This window comes from Cervus elaphus, chromosome 15 (genome assembly GCF_910594005.1).
Source record: "Cervus elaphus chromosome 15, mCerEla1.1, whole genome shotgun sequence".
Taxonomy (NCBI): domain Eukaryota; kingdom Metazoa; phylum Chordata; class Mammalia; order Artiodactyla; family Cervidae; genus Cervus; species Cervus elaphus.
Window position 1 is genome coordinate 13,639,488 of NC_057829.1, and position 21,757 is coordinate 13,661,244.

General features: G+C 35.5%; 1 pseudogene; it reads left to right on the forward strand.

The window, feature by feature from the left end:
• LOC122709205 overlaps window positions 1–21,757 on the forward strand; it is a 72,757-nt pseudogene that overhangs the window by 24,888 nt on the left and 26,112 nt on the right.

A 21,757-nucleotide genomic window follows, 5' to 3' on the forward strand; every position in this document is an offset into this window, starting at 1 on the left:
GATTTAGGGGGAAAAATAATGTAATCGTTTTTAGTTTAGCAGAGGCTCAGAGAGGAGTGAGCCGTGAGAACAGCAGCAGAATCAGCTGAAGGGGGAAGTCATTGGAAGACTTCAGTGCAGCTGCCTCCTCCATAGTCATGGTTTAGTCGTGAACATTGTTAACTGACAGCTGTGTCAAAAGAGCAAATCACATCAGTGATGTCTGAAAATTAGCAAATCAAGTGGGAATTATTTCAATAATTTTAGGACTCATCCTCCTAATTATATCATTTGTTAAGTGGCATTATGTTATATTTAATTATATAGTAAATGTTAGATATTATATATTTTATGTTATTTATTAAGTGTTAAATACATGGTATTTTAGTTTATTTGAAACTAACCAAATATATTTAGTTTTGTATATTGTATTATTGTTCAAGTGGTTATGTATTTGAAAATAACTTCAACCCAGAAATAGACCACGTAATCATTTTCATTCCTCTAATTTTTATTTGAAAACCTAAAGTCAAATTTAAGAGGTTCATCATCATTCTTGTTATTAGGTATGTTAGTATTTTTAATTAGGGGAAACATGGATGTAAAAGCAAGATGTTATAACTAAGCAAAATGCTATAACCAAACATAACTAAGAGTGAAAATTTTAAATAGTTGGTAGGTTTTTGGTTTTCCTTTTTTTTAACAATATAAATTTATTTATTTTAATTGGAGGCTAATTACTTTACAATATTGTATTGGTTTTGCCATACATTGACATGAATTCACCACGAGTGTACATGTGTTCCCCATCCTGAACCCCCCTCTCACTCCCCTCCCCATCCCATCCCTCTGGGTCATCCCAGTGGGATGTAAATACAGTAATGTAAATACCAGCCCCGGGCACCTTGTATCTGCATCGAACCTGGACTGGTGATTAGTTTTGACCTTATATTTTTAATCTAAAGATTATACTCTTTCTCTAAGTTTGGGGAAATAAAGTAATTTTTGCTTACTATATAATGCTAATATATAAATACATGTGGTCTTGAGAAAGACAAATACTATGTGATATCACTTATATGTGGAATCTAAAAATAATACCAGTGAAAACATATATAAAACAGAAATAGACTTACAGACATAGGAAACAAACTTGTGGTTACCCAAAGCGGAGAGAGAGGGGAGGATGGGACAGGTTACTACTAAACATGGGTTTACTTCATAGCAAAAGTTTATATCTAATATCTTGTAATAACCTATAATGAAATATAGGCTACAAAAGAGTGGGATGACACCTGAAACTAACACAATTTTATGAGTCAGTGGTACTTCAGTATAAATGAATGAATGGATGCAGTCTTTCATCTTCACTGGGAAAAGGAAGAAAATACATGTTATTACAAGATAATAGCCTTTAGACTCTTAGGGCTCTTGTACCATAGCCTGTTGTTGAACCACGTGTGTGATATGTGGCTGAAAATTTAAATTAATCACAATTCTTATTTCCAAAGAGATTTACTTTCCAAAGTAAATCTCTTTACTAACCATTGGTGGTAACTTAGAAGCTAATTGAAAGACCAGTAATTGAGAAGAGATAATTATCGTGTCATCTGTCATTGGATCACGTGTAAACTTTACTGAGAAAGAACAAAAATCTCTGTTTGATATTCCTGTACCAGTCTTGGGCAGAAGGAGTTTATAGATAACACAGGTTTTGAGTCCATTGCCCCATGATGCAAATGTAGGTTCTGCTCCAACCATTAGTAAACTGTTTATCTGACATATATATATGTGTGTGTGTATGTGTGTGTTTATATATATATATATATATAATTTTTTTATATATATGTGTGTGATATATATATATGTATGTGATGATTTTCATCATCATTTTCCTAAATTTAAAAATCTGGTTATTTTTTTGAGTCTGTGCAGATATTCTTTAAATGAGGAAAAGATCTCTAAGTGAATATATGTTTATAGAGCACCATTATTTTGAGTTTTGTGCTAAAAGAACTAGGACTAAAAAATATTTTAAGATAGTAGTGATACACACTTGCATATATCCCAAGTCATGAGTGCCTGATGTTTAACTAAGCACTCAAGTACCCCTGATATAATACCAGTATTATCCAACCTTGATTGAGAAATAACTGTTTCAGCTAATCTATAATGGCTGATACTGACTTAGTCATTAATTTTTTGGTAAGATTATAATATGCAGTATTACAATATACCTATATCTTTGCAGTTATTACTTTAGTTCCACTAAAATTGCATTCAACAGTGTTGGGCTAGTAGAGGGTTGGGGTAGTGGAGTGAGCAGGCTGGTAGCTGGTTCCTACAGTGTTTTTTAAAAGCATTCACTTCAAACATTCTTATGAAGAATTATAACATTTGAAAACTACTTGGAGGTTGCTTGGTATAATGTATCACTTTACAAAGTAATAAGTTTTGAGTTTTAATCCAATATCTTTTAATAAAGAAGTGACAAATTCATATGTGTGTAAATATATCTGTTCAGACCTTTCATGTAAAACTTTTTCACATAACTGCAATTATTTGATCATACTGTGCCTTTATAGAGATGTGCTGTAGCTTCAAAGATATGCCTTTGTCTTTTAAAGTCTGTATTATATATTAAGATACATGCAGCAGAGTGAATTCATTTTGATAAGCACTAGCTTTAAAAGCAGTGGTAACTTTTAATGACATTTGGCAATGTATGTGTAGATGTGCATAAAAATATAAATTCTTGCCGTCTGACATGGGTTTTTCTGGCTTTCTGTGCCTTGATCATTCATTGTTTTGCTCTTGGTCACCTAAACTTTCACCAATTGAATTGGTTTTTTTTAATCTTCCCCCACAGTTTGTGTTTTAACCTTTTTTTTTTTTTTTCCATATTCTATCATTTTGGTGCAGGGCATTTCTGATCTGCAATTGTTCTGTAATATGTCTTAGTAAATTGTAAGTGATACTGAAAGTGTGATATGTATACTTACTTTGCTTATGGTATAGTGAAGTGCTTTTAAATCAAAACCTAGAGTTTTGAAATAGAAGAAAAATAAATCTATTCTGTACTTACCTTACATGTCGAATCTGTGCAGTCTGACTTTAAATACAAACTCTTAAGAGTTTCCAGAAGTATAATTTTTAGGGAAAATGTTTCTACTTTGTTGCACAGAAATGTTTGCAGATCAGCATTGCTGACGACCAAAAAAAGAAATAGTCTTATACACGTCATCTGATTTTTAGCTGTGCTTCCGTGTTGCTGCAGTGAAATTCTGTGCATCAAAATAATTGGCCTTCTGTACTAGATGTGATTCAGTTACATCTTCAGTTTTTAATGAAAATGTGCAAACTGAGTGAATTCTATTTTTTCCATATATTTTTATAGCTTTGTTGTCTCTGATAGCATTTCATTTGCCATCTTCTTTTTTCTGTTTATTAGTCAATCAGGAAAAAGTTGCATCTCTAAAGTTTTAAATGTACTCATCTTTATGCAGAACTATTTAAATAATAATATTTTTAATATTCAGTTGTGACAAAGATCACTTAATTTTCTCAGAGCTTTTACTTCACAGAAATGACTGTTTCCCCCTAATACTTTTTTCTTCATAGCAGTATTTATATATTTTAAAGAAAATTCCCAGTAAAGACATAGTTAAATCTTGCTCATGATGAAACATTTCAAAAAGCTCATTAAAATGTTTCCTCAGTATTCATGTTTATTGTATTAGACTCTTCAGTAAAAGGAGAAATCTTTCAGTTTCATTAGTACCTCTTACTGTGAACAGAGATCTATTTGAAGGGTTGTCAGAAACTTTGAAATTCTACCTAATTTTATTCAGTATCCTTAGATAACTACACTCTTAGAATTGTACACAATCATTTGCTTTAGAATGATTTTAATTGTAACTTAAAAAACAAACATATGTCTATTCTTTGGCTTTAAATGAAACCTAAAATAAATCCCTTGGAACTTTTTTTAGATATGTGTTTAACATATCTGTGCTTGTTTATAGAAGACATACAGTTTGTAGAAAAATTGATAGACATCCCACATTTGTAAGATACTTAAAACATACTTCTTCAACATCTTAATGAATATATTCACTGTTTCTGTATGTTGATTTATAACATTATTCTAGATAAGTACTTTGTTTTTAATCCTAAGTTTTTCTTTAACTGTATTTGCTAGGACTGCATCTAAGTTTTGTCTTTTCCCCTAAAATTATGTCACCTGGAAACATTCCATTACATTTCTTACCTAGACTGAGTGAAGCACAACACCTAAGGTTTTTATTTGCCTAAATGAGAATATGCCATAGATTTTATTTTTAAATAGAGCTATTCCTTGTCAGACAGCTAGAACATTTGATCAGTAGTCCCCTGTATTCTACAACTATGGAAAACATTCACCAGTTTGCTTGCAAATCAACTCTGCTCCATGCATTCACAACTTTCTTAAAGATTGCATGCTTTCTGTTTTCAATACAAATTGTAATTTTTTTTATACCCATCCTTGCTTTTTATTTTTTATTTTTGTTTCCCTTTTCTTGGTTGGATGCCTGTGTGTGTTTATTCCAAATCCCTGTCCAGTCCTGGAGTTTGAACTACGGAAAGCCAAGGAGACCATTCAGGCCCTCCGAGCCAACCTGACAAAGGCTGCAGGTGGTGTACATACAACATTTTTGAGACTTTTTCTACTTTGACAATGTAGAAGTAGCTGAGATATTTTCAAACGTAAAAGAGTAAAATATTATTTGTATTTCTTCCACCAGAACATGGAGTTCCTTTACAGGAATGAAAAAATTACAAATCAAGTCCTGAAATTCAGGTGGGTTACTGACAGATCTAGAAGTATCTTCCGTGTGAAATGGTAGCACACATATTGAAAGAGGAAGACTCACAGTGCTGTGTCCGTCTTTTATCCGTCTCTAGGAGCCAGTCAGACCACTCGAAAAGAGAGCTCTAAACTTCTTAGTCAGTGAATTTTTGTTGAAGAATAACTACAAGCTGACATCAATAACTTTTTCAGATGAAAATGATGATCAGGTACAGTTTCCTTTTTTTTTTTTAACAATAATTTGTTTCCTTTCTAATTTAGAATGTACTTGTTTCCTCTTTTACCTAGCTTCTTTAGTTTTTTTAAAGTTATACATATAGTAAAATTCCGTAACACCAAAATACTGAAATAGAAAAGAGAGAAGATTTCAGATTGATGAAGATTGGTTTCTATTTTAAGAAACTAGAAAAAGAAAACTAACCGAAGTCCAAAGAAATTGAAAGGAAGGCAATATTAAAAATGAGAATGTATCAGTGATACAGGCAACAGAGAAAAATTAATAACAACAAAACACTGGGTATTTGAGGTTAATGAAATTGGTAAACCTCTAGCCTGACTTATTAAGAAAAAGAGACAAGAAGCAAATTATCAGAATCTGGAATGAGCAAAGTTGTATCACTGTAGATATCTACTAGACTTTTAAGGAAGAAGTAAAGTAAATGAACAAGGTTATATCACTGTAGATACCTACCAGATATTTAAGGAAGAAGTAATACCACTTCTCCACAAACTCTTCTAGAAATTGCAGAGAAGGGAATTGTTCAAAACTCATTCTATGAGACCAGCATAATTCTGATGTCAAAACCAGATACAGACCTGGCTAACAAAGAAATTTACAGACTCATTTTCCTCATGAGCATGGATGTAGAAAATCTGTATAACATTTTACTATATCAAATCCAACAATGTGTAAAAATGCTAATACACAATGACCAAATGGTTTATCGGAGGAACATAAGATTGATTAGTCCAAAAATCAATCATTGTAATTCACCATTTTAAGAAAAAAAGAAATCATATGATCAACTCAAGAGAAAACATTTGACACAATCAAACGTATCTTTCCCCTGAAAGCTTTAAAGAAATTAGGAATTGTGAGGAATTTCCTCAAATTCATAAAAGACATTTACAGAAAAACTGTCACTAACATCATACTTAATGATGAAAGATAAGGAATAAACAGAAATATCTGCTCTCACTACTTCTGTTGAACATCATACTGAGAAATCTAGCCAGTACAAGGCAAGAAAAAGAAATAAAAGGCATATATTTTGGAAAAGAAGAAAGAAAACTTTCATTGGTAACATGATTATATATATAGAAAATCCTATGGACTGCATTAAAAAAGACACTATAATAAGTGATGATAGACAAGTTGTAGGATACAAGATCAGTAAACAAATGAATTGTATTTATGTATGCTAGCAACAAATAGACATTCAACTTTTAAAGATACCATGTACAAAAGTATCCAAAAAAAATACTTAGGGATAAGTATGATGAAGGATTATACACTGAAAACTATTATACATGCGGAAAGAAAATAAAGAAGACATAAAGAAGAGATATATTGTGCTAATAGATAAGATTCAGTGTTGTCAAAAAGTGTCAATTTTTGTAAAATTGATTTGTACTTTTAACACAATCCTAATCAGAATCTCGCTAGCTTTTTTTGTAGAGGTTGGCTTATTCTAAAATTTCTATGGGAATGGAAATAACATAGTATAGCCAAAACAACTTTAATAAAGAAGTACAAAATTAGGGGACTTCAACTAGCTGACTTTAAGATATTATAGTTCAGGCAGTATCTTATTGACATAAACGTAGACAGGTCACTGGAACTTAGTGGAGAGTCAAGAGATTAACTTACACATAGATGATCTTTTGATGTCTAACAAAGCACAAAGTAAATTCCATTCAGAAAGTATAGTCTTTTTTACAATTGGTACTGTAACATTTTGATATCTGTATACCTCCAAAAATGAACTTCGAAGCATACCTCACACCATATACAAAAAGTAATTCAAATGGATCATGGATTTAAATGTAAATTCTAAAGCCATAAGGCTCCTAGAAGAAAACATGGAAAAATTCATTGCAACCCTGGAAGGTAGGCCAAGATTTCTCATATATGACACCAAAAGTATGGTATTCTTCATCAAATATTTGTTCTCATCAAAGTCAATAACTTCTACTCTTTGAAAGCAACTCTAAACAAATGAAAAGATGAGCCATAGATTAGATAAAATATTTCAAGTAACATATCTGATAAAGAGTTTCTATCCAGAATATTTAAAGAACTCTCTAAAGTGAATAATTTTTTTAAAAAGACCCAATTTTTTAAAAAATGGACAAAAAATTTATACAGATGTTTCAACAAAGAACATATATGGATATCAAATAAGCGCATGAAAAAAGATATTCTACATCTTTAGTCATTAGGTAGATAAAAATTAAGTCACAATGAAATACCATAGCACACTTACTAGAAGGTTTAACCGAGACTGTACCAAGTCTTGGCAAAGATGTGGAGTAAGTAGAAATATCATCATTGCTCTTGGGAGTCCAAAATGGTGCAGTCACTTTGGAACATTTTTTGGCAGTCAATTTAAAAAAAAGTAAAACCTTCACCACCTATATGACTTGATCATTCCATTCGTAGATATTACAGTCCAAGAGAAGTGAAGGGAGATGTTCATACCAAGACTCTACACAGTGTTCACACCAACTTTATTTATAATAGCCGACATTAGGGAGACAACCCAAGTATCCAAAAGCAGGCAGTTGAATAAAAAATTTTGATGTATTGTTACAGTGAAATGCTAACTCAGCAATAAAAAATAATGAAACTCTGACAGATACAACAACATAGATTAGTCTGAAAATCAATAATCTGGATGAAAGAAACCAGGCAAATAGAGTACTTGCTGTATGCTTTCACTTATATAAAATTCTAAGAAATGTAAACTTGTAACAGTGACAGAAAACAGAACAGTATTTGCCTAGATACAGGGCATCTATGAGGAAAAAAGGGGAAGTATTACAAGCAACCAGTAAAACTTTGGGGAGTGAACAATTCATCTTTTTTTTTTCTCATAGCTTTAGTGTTTAATCTTTTTTTTCCCCCTCTGCTTTATTTGTTTATTTTTGGCTGTGCTGGGTCTTCATTGCTGTACTGGCTTTTCGCTAGTTGCAGCAAGCAGGGGCCACTCTAGTTGCAAAACACGGACTCTAGGGATGTGGGCTTCAGTAGTTGCAGAACATGGGCTCAATAGTTGCAACTCCCAGGCCGTAGATCAAACAGGCTCAGTAGCTGTGGCACACAGGCTTAGTTGCTCCAGGACATGTGGGATCTTCTCAGATCAGGGATCAAACCTGTGTCTCCTGCATTGGTAGGCAGATTCTTGACTACCGAGCCACGAGGGAAGCCACCAAGTTCATCTTCTTGATTGCACTGATCTCTTCGGGTGTGTACTCAGATGTCAAAACTTCACAGATTGTACATTTTAAATTAGCTTGTGAATTTAAGACTTCCCTGGTGGCTCAGACGGTAAAAGCGTCTGCCTACATGGTGGGAGACACAGGTTCAATCCCTGGGTCGGGAAGGTCCCCTGGAGAAGGAAATGGCAACCCACTCCAGTGTTCTTGCCTGGAGAATCCCATGGACAGAGGAGCCTGGTAGACTACAGTCCATGGGGTCACAAAGAGTCGGATTTAAATTATGTGGTTTGTTATTTATTAATTATATACCCCAATAAAATTATTTTATAAAGGGCAGTGCAAGTGCTCATCATTACTTATTCTTTAACCATTAAATGATGTTTAATGGTAATTTCGACTGACCTTAAAGCAGTTCTATCCTAGAGCCCTCACTCCTTTCATGTTTAGCCTCTGCCTAAAATGTAAGACTTTTTACCTGATTTTGTTTTTTGATCATTTATAATTAGTGGCCTGATTTTATCTTCATGGCTCTATTGTTACCTAAGATTATCTCTTATCTCCCTTGACTAGCCTATAATCTTCTTGAGGCTAAACGAATCTCTTGTTCATCTCTGTATCTGCATGAATAGTGACACTCATTACACACTTATTGATAGTTTTCTTATATTTTTATCTGCATATAATCCTTGTCTTATTGTTTTTTGGTTCCCTATTGCCCATTCTTTCCTTTACTTCCTGTCTTTCCTTTCTGTGGTGCTATGTGAAATTTTCTTATTGTAAATAAACATTCTTCATTTTCAACTTCTCTCTGAATATCCTTTTCTTTTTCTAATTTTAGAAATTTATTATTTTTTAATTCTTTGGTTGTGATGGGTCTTTGTTGCTGCACGCGGGCTTTCTCTAGTTGTGACGAGCTGGGGTTACTCTTCACTTTGGGGTACATGGGCTTCTCATTCCTTGGTTTCTCTTGTTGCAGAGCACAGGCTCTAGGTGCATGAGTCTCAGTAGTCGCAGGTTGCAGGCTCAGTCGTTGCAGCCCTCCAAGTTCTAGAGCTTGCACTCAGTAGTTCCAAGACAGGTGGAACCTTCCTGGACCAGGGACGAAACCCAGGTCCTTTGCATTGGCAGGCAGGCTCTCATCCACTGTGCCACTAGGGAAGTCCAGAATATCCTTTTTGCTGTAAAGAAAACTTGTCTCTCCACTGAGGACCCTGTTTCCCTTATTTTCCAAGTATGAGGTGGGGGTGCATCTCACAGTCTAATCCTAGACACTTCCTGACTCCCAGGATATTTATTCACCGGGCACATACACTTTGACATTATCACACAATTATGTTGAATTTTCAAGATACTAGCAATAAGGAAAAGATACATCTCAAAAATGCAAGAATAAAACTGCCACATGGATTTTTTTTATCTTTTAAGATTTTGAATTATGGGATGATGTAGGATTAAACATTCCAAGACCTCCAGACTTACTACAGCCCTACCGAGATTTTGGAAATCATCAAGTAACTGGAAAGACCTTGTGGAAGTGGCCAGCGGTATAGAAGAAGACGAATTAGAGGCTCTGACACCAGTTTTAGGCAGCCTTCCTTCAACCCTTGAAACTCCGCAGACTGTAGAGGTGAGAGGTATTAATAATCTAGTCCACAAAAAGTGTTTAAGCCATGTCAAAGCAGACTATGAGATCTTGAGTTTCTGTTTTTCTCCCATTTTGATTTTAGAACTCCTTGCTAGTGCAGAAATTAGAAGATAAAATTCGTTTATTCAATAGTGAGAAATGGTCTTTGATGGAACAAATCAGAAGACTTGAAAGGTTAGTACTTAATCATCATTTCTATAAAACCTCTTAAAATTATTAAAGAAATTGACAGATTATATAAACATATAAGATAATATTTCAGTGGAAAGCTATAATTTTTCATATCCTAATACTTCTGGGGGAAAAAAATCTTATAATTGCTTATATACTTAATGTGTTCTTTTCCCCCCAAAAGTTGTTAATCACTGTAATAATCAGAAAATCATATATGTCTTAGAACCAAGGAGTAAGATATTTTTTACTTTCTTCAGGTTGTATCAGTAGTAATACATGCTAGTGTTATACATATTTTCCATTCATGTATTTCATTTAATTCTTATACTCGTGATGTGGGTTAGATGGAATTTTCCACATTTCACACACGAAGAAGGCTCAGTGATAATCCAAAGCATAGTTTATAAAACCATTTTTATGTTTTGTAAGAGTTTGTGGCTACATTTCTATATGAAGCATCAATATATATGGTACAGAAAAGATTAATTAGTTGCCAAACCACTTTCTATTAACATGTTATACTTTTAAAGCATTAAACCCAGTATGAGGTTTATGCTATTGCCAAAGTCTTAAAAAATACAATTCTTCACTAATAATTTCTCTTTCTTTTACAGTGAAATGGACTTCCTCAAAAATGAACACTTTGCCAGCCCTGTAGTTTGTGACTCTGTTCAGCCTTGTTTGGATCAGTCTCCCCACAAAGACTCTGAAGACAGTGGAAAGAAATCAGTTATAAATAGTTTCGACAAGGGAGAAAACAAGGATGTCCATCTTTCAAAATCAGATGAAGTTGATTCCACTGTTCCTAAAGAGAATTTTCCACATTCTTTCCTCAGGAGAGAAAGAGAAGGAATACCATCTTCTTCTCCATCAAGTAAAAACAGAGTCCATTTTGATAAACCCAATAGGTTAGTATGTGTTCTGTGTTTTGAAATGCATCTTTCAGCTATTTAGTACATTGTCAAACTAGAAGAGTTTCAGTTCTTATTTTGCAGATCAGATGCATGAATTTTTATGTGTCTGACATGAACTTAACACATAGCAGAGTCCACATCATTGCAAAAAAAATCACAAGTAATTACTAACTTAAATTGTGTTAAAGAGGAATAGACCATAAATGAACCAGGTCCTATTTTAGCTAAGTACTGAAACCCATAAATGTATGCTCTGTGTGCTGTATTTTACCCAGTGTTTTTTATCTTTTCTGTGTTCTACAGTCATTATCAGATTCAGTAGAAAGCTTTGATATTAAATAGTTACCTTTACTAAAAAGGCGATTAGTTCTTGATCTTAGTCCTTTTTCCTATGTCTGCCTCCATTAGTAATGTTGTGTCATGAATATTATCTTAATTCATTCAATTTTTATTGAATAGCAATGATTGAATTTAGATGACTAAAGCAGGGTCCCTTGCCCATCATGATTATGTTTCCTAGTAGAGGAGACAAAAAAGTATTTACATTATAATGTGAAAAAAGAATATTCTCTAAGAGAGGAATATTTATTGAGTTCTTTTTATATGTCAGGCACAGTTCTAAATGCTTTACATATGCTAGCTTAGTTAATCCTCACACATACCTTGTGATGCATTCTGAGCCAGTCATACTTCCTCCTCCTGTTAAATGGAGGAGTATTAGAGCAAGTGTTGGGATGTAATAGGAAAGCAGGACTAATTTGTTTTAGACTTAAAGGTACTCATTATTAGTGAGAAGTATTTGATTTTTTTTTTTCCAAAGAAAATTTTTTTATTCATATGCCACAACTTTGTGTGTGGTTGTGTGTGATTGAAATAGACATGGCCCAGTCCTCAAAGTGCATTTAATCTAATATGGTTAAGATATAGTCATAAGAATAATGCAGTGGCATTTGTAGTAGTTCTTAATGTTTAGTAGTTCCATATATCTCCTTTATAGTCCAAAGCCACTCTCAGGAGAAAGATGATTGTTAAATTTATCCAACTAACTTTTTTAGCTCTTAACTGTATGTTGGGCAATGTTAATGAAGAATATAAAGTTTAAAAGAAGAGTGAAAGTGTTAGTTGCTCAGTCATGTCTGACTCTTTGGGACCCCATGCACTATAGCCTGCCAATCTTCTCGAGGTTCATGGAATTCTCCAGGCAAGAATACGGAAGTGGATAGTCATTCCCTTCTTCGGGGGATCTTCCCAACCCAGGGATCTAAGCCGGGTCTCCTGCATTGCAGGCAGATTCTTTACCATCTGAGCCACTAGGGAAGCCCAAATGAAGCCACTAGAGAAGCCCAAATGAAGAGTATAGTAACGGTAACCAAACATGTTACACTTCGGTTACAAACTTTACAGTATAAGAGAGACTGTCAGGCAATTATAATATTGTAAAAGGTAATAATATAAGAGAAGTTCAGCTTGCTTGGGGAACACACAATCAGTGTACCTAACCTAGTCATCAGAGTAGGAAAGCTTTCAGGGAAGAAGTATTTTCTAACTTTGTACCTGATGTGTAAGTAGCAGTGAACCAGGCAAAGAGATAAGAGGAAGTTTTCCCCCTAAGAGGGACTAACAGGAGCAGGAAGAACACTGAACTTGGGGAGCTAAGAAGGATTTATGAGGATTGAAGCAAAGCATGCAAATGAGAAGACAACAGGAGGGGAAGTTGGAGAATTGAGCTGAGACTAAGTTATACAAGCTGTGTTAACTCATTTTAGAGACTTGGTATCTAAGTTTTTTTTTTTTTTTGTATCTAAGTTTTAAAAGAAAGTAAGGAAAACCACTAGACCATTTGGGTATGACCTAAATCAAAGCCCTTACAATTGTGGAAGGGATTGTGGAAGTGACAAATAGATTTAAGGGACTAGATCTGATAGACAGAGTACCTGATGAACTATGGACGGAGGTTCGTGACATTGTACAGGAGACAGGGAGCAAGATCATCTCCAAGAAAAGATTATGCAAAAAGCCAAAATGGTTATCTGAGGAAGCTTTACAAACAGCTATGAAAGAAGAGATGTGAAAGGCAAAGGAGAAAAGGAAAGATATACCCATTTGAATGCAGAGTTCCAAAGAATAGCAAAGAGAGTTAAGAAAGCCTTCCTCAGTGATCACTGCAAAGAAATAGCAGAAAACAATAGAATGGGAAAGACTAGAGATCTCTTCAAGAAAAGCAGAGATACCATGCAAAGATGGTCACAATAAAGGACAGAAATGGTATGGACCTAACAGAAGCAGAAGATATTAAGAAGAGGTGGCAAATATACACAGAAGATGTACAAAAAACATCTTCCCCACCCAGATAATCACGATGGTGTGATCACTCACCTATAGCCAGACACCCTGGAATGTGAAGTCAAGTGGGCCTTAGGAAGCATCACTATGAACAAAGCTAGTGGAGGTGATGGAATTCCAGCTGAGCTATTTCAAATCCTGAAAGATGATGCTGTGAAAGTGCTGCACTCAATATGCCAGCAAATTTGGAAAACTCAGCAGTGGCCACAGGACTGGAAAAGGTCAGTTTTCATTCCAATCCCAAAGAAAGGCAATGCCAAAGAATGCTCAAACTACTGCACAATTGCACTCATCTCACACGCTAGCAAAGTAATGCTCAAAATTCTCCAAGTCAGGCTTCAATAATACATGAACCGTAAACTTCCAGATGTTCAAGCTGCTTTTAGAAAAGGCGGAGGAACCAGAGATCAAATTGCCAACATCCGTTGGATCAAGGAAAATGCAAGAGAGTTCTGGAAAAACATCTATTTCTGCTTTATTGACTATGCCGAAGCCTTCGACTCTGTGGATCACAATAAACTGTGGAAAATTCTGAAAGACATGGGCATACCAAACCACCTGACCTGCGTCTTGAGAAACCTGTATGCAGGTCAGAAAACAACAGTTAGAACTGGACAGGGAACAACAGACTGGTTCCAAATAGGAAAAGGAGTACATCAAGGCTGTATATTGTCACCCTGCTTATTTAACTTCTATGCAGAGTACATCATGAGAAACACTGGGCTGGATGAAGCACAAGCTGGAATCGAGATTGCCGGGAGAAATATTGATAACCTCAGATATGCAGATGACACCACCCTTATGGCAGAAAGTGAAGAAGAACTAAAGGGCCTCTTGATGAAAGTGGAAGAGGAGAGGGAAAATTTGGCTTAAAGCTCAACATTCAGAAAACTAAGATCATGGTATCCGGTCCCATCACTTCATGGCAAATAGATGGGGAAACAGTGGTATCAGTGGCAAACTTTATTTTTGGGGCTCCAAAATCACTGTAGATGGTGATTGCTGCCATGAAATTAGAAGACACTTACTCCTTGGAAGGAAAGTTATGACCAACCTAGACAGCATATTAAAAAGCAGAGACATTACTGTGCTAACAAAGGTCCATCTAGTCAAGGCTATGGTTTTCCAGTAGTCATGTATGGATGTAAGAGTTAGACTATAAAGAAAGCTGAGTGCCGAGGAATTGATGCTTTTGATCTGTGGTGTTGGAGAAGACTCTTGAGAGTCCCTTGGACTGCAAGGAGATCCGAACAGTCCTGAGTGTTCATTGGAAGGACTGATATTGAAGCTGAAACTCTAATACTTTGGCCACCTGATGTGAAAACTGACTCATTGGAGAAGACCCTGATGCTGGGAAAGATTGAAGGCGGGAGGAGAAGGGGAAGACATGATGATTGGATGGCATTACTGATTCAATGGACATGAGTTTGAGTACACTCCGGGAGTTGGTGATGGACAGGGAGCCATGTTGTGCCACAATCCATGGGGTCGCAAAGAGTTGGACACAACTGAGTGACTGAACTGAACTGAACTGAACTGAAGTTTTAGAAAGAGTCCTCTAGAGTAGTGGTAATTAGAAGGTAGCAAGAATGGAGACTCATGGGATATCTTTTGGAAGAGTCCAGGAAAGAAATGGGGGAATTTCCTGTATTGGAAGACATAGATAGATTTATAAGATAGTTAGAAGGTAAAAATTGATTGGATTAGGAAGTTAAAACTAAGAGAAGGATAAAGACTTTATGGCTTGGGCAGTTAGATGTGTTGTAGCTCCCTCCGCTCAAAGAATGGAGGGGGGACGTAATGAGCAAACAGGCTTCAGCTTTGGCACGCTAACTCCAAAATCAGAAACAGAAGTGACAGGGTCCAAATCATAGCCTTGAAGTCCCATCATGCACAGGAGTCCTCCAGTGTCATCTTTGATTAATCCTGTGTTCTTCCAGGTGTCTTGGCCTTCAGACAGTGGGACGAACATCATGCTAATGCTGGGGTGCTGCCTGCCGCACATCGTCCCTAACGTGCTGTTGGCCAAGAGAGAGGTGAGACCCAGAGAAGTAACTATGAGTTGTACTTTATGTGCTTAATCTATGAAGAAAAGGGGTAATATCTAAGGTTACATAACAGAGGTTGCTTAGTATACACCACAAAGCGGCCCCCAGTAGCATCTGTTATAAGCCATAAATACTATAGAAAGTATTCTTTAGAGTTATATTTCACCATTAAAAGATTAAGGAAAAATTATCTGTTATCTCATTTAAATAGTGAGTGATTTATTTGCAAACAAGTTTATTTATTTGAATTATTCAATTTATGAAATCAATTTGCAATTCACAAATTTTTTAAATAGGTTAAAAATATTATCAAACGTGTCCTACAAGTTTTCTTTTGTTAACCTCTTAATCTTTACCACTGGTTTAAATCATAATTCACAGGACCTACAGTATGATAGGTACACAATGCATTGGCAAAACCCATATAAGAGCTTATCCTTAATTATCTGTTTAGCACAAGAAATTTGTACTGATCCTCAAGAAAACGTATATGTAGAGCTTTAATAATTTTTATACCTATAGGTATTTTTAATTTAAAAATGGTAAACATGACTGTTTTCTTACTTACGGTTTTATTTTACCTAACATTTAAGAATAGTTGTGAGATATTAAGAAGTATGAAAATTTTCTATGTCTTGAAGGATCAGTGTCCAATTTCAGATTGTTTTGCAGTTCTGCCTGGCAGAATGGTGTTTGAGCTTCTTTTTCCTTTTTCAGCTTGTAACATAATCTGTGCAATGCATTAATGTTTGCATCCCTTTTACTATGTTTCCTTAAGATAATCTTTAAAATAGCATAGAAACCTAATTGCTATGAGATGCAGTTTAAGCTTTTTTTTAACTTTTATTTTCCCTTTTTTAATCATAAAAAACTCTACCACTAAAACTGATTGTACTGCATGAGTTTTTATAAATTTGCATCATCAGTAATCAGATATATTATATATGTAAATATAAAGTGAAAGAGGAGAGTGAAAAAGTTGGCTTAAAGCTCAACATTCAGAAAACTAAGATCATGGCATCTGGTCCCATCACTTCATGGGAAATAGACGGGGAAACAGTGGAAACAGTGTCAGACTTTATTTTTTTGGGCTCCAAAAGCACTGCAGATGGTGACTGCAGCCATAACATTAAAAGATGCTTACTCCTTGGAAGGAAAGTTATGACCAACCTAGACAGTATATTAAAAAGCAGAGGCATTACTTTGCCAACAAAGGTCCGTCTGGTCAAGGCTATGGTTTTTCCAGTGGTCATGTATGGATGTGAGAGTTGGACTGGGAAGAGAGCTGAGCACTGAAAAATTGATGCTTTTGAACTGTGGTGTTGGAGAAGACTCTTGAGAGTCCCTTGGACTGCAAGGAGATCCACCCAGTCCATCCTAAAGGAGCTCAGTCCTGGGTGTTCATTGGAAAGACTGATGCTAAAGATGAAACTCCAATACTTCGGCCACCTCATGTGAAGAGTTGACTCATTGGAAAAGACCCTGATGCTGGGAGGGATTGGGGGCAGGAGAAGAAGGGGACGACAGAGGATGAGATGGCTGGATGGCATCACCAACTCGATGGGCATGAGTTTGAGTAAACTCCGGGAGTTTGTGATGGACAGGGAGGCCTGGTGTGCTGCGATTCCTGGGGTCGCAAAGAGTCGGACACGACTGAGCCACTGAACTGAACTGAACTGAAGACTGTGAGGGGAAGGCTCTTTCCTGCCTGTCCCCTAACTTCCTGTGCCTTGCTGGCGATCTCTAGTACTCTGGCTTGTAAATGCATCCCCTCAATCTCTGCCTTCATCTTCACATTCCGTTCTGTGTGTGTGTGTGAGCGCGTGCGTGTCTCTGTGCCCAAACTTCCCCTTGTTATGAGATCAGTTATATTACATTGAAAGTCCACGCTGTTCCAGTGTGACTTCATATCATCTAATTATACCTGCCACAGTACTATCTCCAAATAAGATCATATTCTGAGGTCTTAGGCATTAGGATTTCAACATACAAATTTTTAAGGGAGACATAGTTCACCCAATAGCATTCGCTATCATTCATTCACTTAGCAAATAATTCTTCAGTGTCACTTATGGCCAAGCACATGCTAGAGATTAGACAGAAATTTTTCAAAACTACTTTACCATTCTGAACAGATGTTTATGTGACGTTTCCTGTGATTATGTCTTTATCATGTCAAAAATAATCTTAAGTTCCCACTGACTTAATTTGACCTTCTGACTATTAATAGTAGCTGTAAATGTTAATGTTGTTATACTCACATGTAGGTTATAATACATTTGCTATAAATGAGGAAATATTATATCTGTGTTTAGGGTCTGTCTATATAGCTGTGTCTATATGTCTGTCTATATGCACATCTATATAATTTCGGATATAATTTATTACAAGTGAAGATTTGTTTTTCTCTTAAATAATGAAAATTCCACAACACTAACTAATATTTATGCAAGGTACTATTTTGAACACTTCAGATGCACTCACGAAGAAAACAGAAAAAAATCTCTGCCATCATAGAGCTGATATTTTGGTGGGAAGGAAATACATTAAAGAATCATAGTAGCTGTTATTTTGCTGGATTTGGATTATTTTGGTAATTTTTAGACAATGAAATGCTAGCTTTTTGCCAGTCTACTGAAATGGCATTCTGAGGACTTTTCTGTACGTTGACAAGTTAGATGCTTAAATTTTTAAAAATCCTTTTAAATAGAATAATACTTTGAGGTTCCTAAACCTCAAACTTATCATTCCGACTACCTATCTTTTACAACTGAGTTATCCATGGTGTATTAGTTGCTCAGTCATATCTGATTCTTTCCGACCCCATGGACTGTAGCCCGCCAGATTCCTCTGTCCATGGAATTCTTCAGGCAAGAATACTGGAGTGCGTAGCCATTCCCTTCTCCAGGGAATCTTCTCAACCCAGGAATCAAACTCCAGTCTCCTACATTGCAGGCGGATTCTTTACCATCTGAGCCCCCAGGGAACCCCTCAGTTATCCAAGTAATTGCTTATTTCTTGTTTTGCTTCTGTTGGACCTCGCTTTAAATCTTTGGGCCTCACTTTTCCTATAATAAATCTTAACACTATCTATTTTACTCTTAACTCTTCCACTGCTTTTCAGTAATTTGTCATATTTCTGAAGGAATAATATGCATTCCATCGTAGTATCACAGATTGTGACCAATATGATGTAATCCTATTTGAAATGATCAGATGTGCTTCAACATGATATAGAAATATGAGGTACAGCTATCCCTCAGTGTCCAAATCTGTTTGATTCCTAGGTTGAGATAATGATGATTCAGGCAGAAATCTCAGAGAGTATGGGGTACCATTTTACCTAAGTTCATTTATTTGTTTGTGTATTATGATAGCAAGTAGAGACTTTAACTAACAAGGGACAACCTTTATCTGTACTTAAGATATTGTTAAATACCTTAGGAAGCATAGGAAGATAATACTATCTTAATTTTGTCTTTCAGCATTTTAAAAGTTATTTCATATTTTCTTAAGTTTAATAATTATCATTAAGCCATTCATATGCTTTGAGAAAATGCTGCATCCTTCATTGTGTCTTTTTAGGGTGTTAATCTCTATGCAGGAGCTGTTGGGCCACTAGGAATTTCTCTTCAACAGTTAAGGAGCTGTTGGTAGCGTTCTTCACTTAAGAGCCAGCTGAGACCTGGGATCTAATTGTGATCTGTAGGATCATAAATTTTATTGATATGTTCAAATTTGAAAATATACTAATGTATATTCATTATTTATTTACACAATTTTTTAAGTCATTTTTTCAGTTTTCCCCCAAAATTTTTAAAGTTTGTATTTGAGACCCTGGTTATAATATTTATAATAATTTTTAAATTATCATTACATATAGTTTTATCTTACTGGTCACTGCTTTTAACACTTTATATTAACTTAATGTTTATCAAATTATGGGAAAATTTCTAAATAAAGCATTTAATATTGGAGATTAAATACTTAAGAATCCTGTTCAGCTAAGCTTTAGTGTATTTTAGGTTATTCTCTGGTATTAAACAATTTTTCCGTGCTGTCAACCTATTAGTTTCTTACTCCATGAAGGAAATATCTTATTGTAGTTATTATTTATTGACATAAGCAGTCTGGTGGATTTAAAACTATCTTTTTTTTTAAAACCAAATTCAAATCCATATTTTAACTGAGATCTTATTTTGGAGCAAATTTTAAATTAAAATAAATAAAGTTTTGCTTTTTACTGGCAAACTCTTTCATTTCAGTGTTCGTTTACTAGATATTTAGTCTCATAAAATCTTAATTTTTGAGATTTGTTAAATTTGTTCACATGCAAGAGAAATTTACAGTCAACCCTTAAACATTACAGGAGTTTGAGGTGTACACATCCACTTATATATGGATAGTTTTCTGTAGTTAATGTTGTAGTACTGCCTGGTCCATGGTTGGTTGAAAGGTCTGACTGTAAGTTAGACAGTTTAACCCCTGATTGTGCAGGGATCAACTACATTTCATTTTTTTCTAAAAGTGATTTAATGTATTTTAGTTTTATATTTGAAGTCTATAATATGCTAAGTAGATATTAGGAGGCAGAACCTTGCTTTTCTTTTGATAAGATAGTTAACTTTCCAAACTGCCATTTTCTACATGATTTGTTTTGCTTCTCTTATTTCATAGTGACTGGGTTCCCTCGGCCTGTCACCTCTTCAGGATGTGTCTACTATTATTGGAGTCGTGACAACTGGCACTGCTACTACAGCCTTATGACCACCAGCTGGAACACGAGGGTACAGCCGGCTGGGAGAGGTTACCATGGGTTGTCAGTCAGCTGTAAGTTACCACCTCCATGTTCATTTGGTACATCTCAGCTACTTGAATGGAAGATAGCTCATGATATTTAGCCAGGGAAAGAAAGAAAGAAAGTGAAGTCGCTCAGTCGTGTCCGACTCTTTGCCACCCTGTGGACTGTAGCCAGCCAGGCTCCTCTGTCCATGGGATTCTCCAGGCAAGAGTACTGGAGTGGGTTGCCCTTTCCTTCTCCAGGGGATCTTCCCAACCCAGGGATCAAACCCGGGTCTCCCGCATTGGAAGCAGACGCTTTATCCTCTGAGCCACCAGGGAAGCCCAGGAACTGAGGGACAAAATATAGCAAAATATTTTTTTAAAAAGAACAAAACATAACTTGGCGTCATCTGTGGTAACTGTCTTCAGGAGAGAAGATTTATACCTGTAGACATGTAGTTGCTTATCTGTGAAAACGGTACGTCTGTATTACTGCAGAAAGACCTGTCTGTTCCCTTATTATCTAAAAGTGGTGGTGGATTGTAAACTACATCCAGACTTCTCATTTTTGAGGCTAAAATATATGGTGGCATGTTAGCCAAGCTTTTGTATGAAGTATCACCTCCATTGACTTAGTCTTATTAACACCACACCTAGAACTCTGCCATTAAGATTCCATATATTTCATGACAATCTGTTAAAATTTAAGAAGTTTACAGAATATAAAGTTAAGAATTTTCAAAGGATCCCAAACAACTCCTTTGCATTCTAATTTTACTGGCTGTGAAAAGCAGAAGAGATTGTTAGATTTGGATTGTTTCCAAAATTGGCAAGGAAACAGTAATTTATTTGTATCCCCTGCCGATTTTCCTTTCTTTCTTATTCAGGTTACCACAGCTTATAGAAATAGTTGGAAAAATTAATGTTACTTCAACTGCCTGTGTCCATGAATTCTCCAGATTTTTCTGGCACCTTTGCCGGACATTTGGCAAAATTTTTACAAACACTAAGGTAAAAACTTGTATTTCATATTTTCTTATATGCAAGACATATAAAAATGTAATGTGTTAATTAATGCTATGGCAGAGTAAGTAAAAGCAGGAGCCCTTCCTTTATTCTAATTATCTTTTAATATCTTAGAAAACTATGATAATAAAAGAAAATTCTGGTCTGTAATATTCTTTATTGATTTTCAGAAAATGATTTAGTCAAAATTTAGTCTATATCCACATTTAAATATAAGGTCTGCTCACTGTGGATGTCTCAGAGCTTTCCAGCAGAGAAAGTATCAGCTAGGGGACTCCACTCCAATTCTTTGAATGTGATTCTTGTACTGAATCTACCACAGATTGAGGAAGCCACCATTTCCTCTACATGCTTTGGTCAGAACTTCAGGTGATTGTGGGCTTCCCTGATAGCTCAGTTGGTAAAGAATCCACCTGCAATGCAGGAGACCTCAGTTCGATTCCTAGGTCGGGAAGTTCTGCTGGAGAAGGGATAGGCTCCAGTATTCTTGGACTTCCCTTGTGGCTCAGCTGGTAGAGAATCCACCTGCAGTGCAGCAGATCTGGGTTCGATTCCT